The sequence below is a fragment of the Plasmodium fragile genome (assembly GCF_000956335.1).
Source record: "Plasmodium fragile strain nilgiri unplaced genomic scaffold supercont1.41, whole genome shotgun sequence".
Classification (NCBI taxonomy): Eukaryota; Apicomplexa; class Aconoidasida; order Haemosporida; family Plasmodiidae; genus Plasmodium; species Plasmodium fragile.
The window spans coordinates 36,921-39,141 of NW_012192621.1; positions in this window are offsets into that span (position 1 = coordinate 36,921).

Consider the following 2,221-nt stretch of genomic DNA (forward strand, 5'->3'; position numbering starts at 1 on the left):
TCTTCCGAAATGGGGGAAATTAAGAAAAAAAAAAAAATTCTGTTCTCCAGACTTTTCTTCAAACACATATAGGATGGTTAAGCGGCCTTAACGCAAGATGGGATGGTTGGGGGAGCGGTACTGCAGGCGAGGAGAATATGTCGTCACGCTGTCGCTGTGTTGCTCTAACACGTCGTTGTGTAACCCCACCGGCGAATGCCGTGTGTCAATATGGCTGCTATGTTTCGTTCGTGCGCTGGGTTGCTGCCTGTGTATGGTTCGAGGCTGCTTATGCATGGGGCATATGCATTTGCTGCATTCTGGGCAAATGGTAGAGTATCCTTTTTTTCTTTTCCTTTATTTGCTCACAAGTCAGGGGAAAAACACATACGAAGGGGAATACAAATTCACCACACGTGAAAGCGAAGCGTAACACTTAGTGCGTAACTCGATGAACTTTACATAACACAAAAGTTAGTGCTGCTTTAACGATTGTGATGCCACACGAGAGGCTCGGAAGTATCGTTATGAATTTACAATTTAGGCTTTACCTATTGTGTTCACTTTATTTTGTCGTTCAAATGCTTCAAAATAAGTATGTTTGTGCGTTTATGTTATGCGTGCGTAAGGTATGTACGTGTTTTTTTTTTCTCCACCTATTATAAACATATGGGGAAAAAAAAAGCACTCGCGGGGGACTGGTGGGGGGTGGCTAAATCAGCTCGCTTGTGAAGATAGGCGGAAGTGCTCTTTTCTGGGGATGGGGAGAGTATAATTGGCACGAATGAGAAGTGACTCATGTGAAGGAAAAGCAATGCCTTAGTGCTCACTTCATTTTACTAGGCAGCAAACAATACCGTATATACGTACATGTGAAGAAACGTCCCGCGGGTGAAAAAAAGCGACTCGTATTTGGTGGCACCCTTGACTTGCTTGGAACAATATGCATATATAAAACATGTCGGAAAAAAAAAAAAAAAAAAAAAAGAGCATAGAAGCAAGATGCTTGTACCAGTGTGAAAAGCGACACGAATGTACACGCACAAAAGGCTTGCAACTCTACCCCCTTTTTGAGGCTCCTCCTTTTCACCCCCGGAATTAAAAAAAAAATGGTACTCCTCTAATGCGGTGGCTGCGGTGTAATATCGTTTAAAAGAAGTGATGATGCGGTGAAACGGCGATACGACAAAGTAGCAAAGTTACGTTGTGGCTGGATGATGATACTCCAGGGGTGGCGAATTAAAAAGGTGGACTATGACAACCAGTCTCTCGATGCGCAAACTGGAAAAGGGGAAAAAAAAAAAAAAAAAAAAAAAAATGCACCAAGTGTGTCCTTTTTATATGTTTACTTATCCTCATTTATGGTGGGAAAAAAAAAAAAAAATTAAAATATGGGTAACTGGAAAAAATTATTCTGTGGGGTGAGAAACGGACCAGGTTTACACAGGCAGGCCACACACCGTTAAGTGAAAGTGTCGCTGCACAATTGAGGACGTGTAGGTGAGCAAATGCCACGTAGGAGGAAGAGAAATGTTGTTGATGCGGGAGCTCCTCCAGGCGTGACAAAATGGGAAGAGGTGTTAACATGTAGATATCGTTAGTGTGTGTAACAGGGTATTTAAAGGGGAATGACCGAGTGGGGAGGAAACAACGCTTCGCAATTCACACACTGCCACGCGGTGACGAACAAAGCCCATGTGGCGTGCACCCCGTGTGTTGCCTGTTCTGTAGTGAAGAGTTGTCGTCCACTCTGTTTAGTAGCATCTGTTGCGATGGTCTATACGCGTGTCGTTTTTTTGCCCGTGCGGAGGGAGCCACCAATGGTATGTTAGTGCGGCGTAGGCTGCTTAAATGAAACGTCGATGGAGCCAAAAAAAAATCAGTTTCACGAAAATGAAGACGGGACAGTAGGATCGTGTAGGTGTGCACGTCGGTTCGCGTCTCCCACGTGGCGGAAGCAGATTTAGAAAAAAAAAAAAAAAAAATGGAAGCGAATTGAATTGAAGCAATGACTAGGGGAGAGAACCAATCATGGTGGAGCAAAGTCCGTTTTGAATCCCTTCGTGGAGTCCAGCTGAGGTGCACCCCAGGGTGCGTCTAACCCCGCTTAGGCCCATGAAGGAGAAGGCGGTAAGCACAGCAAACCGGGTCCAGCTCCCTTTCCATCGCGCGGTTACCCCTTTACGATGGCGTGACTACCCCTTTACGATGGCGTGACTACCCCTTTACGATGGCGTGACTA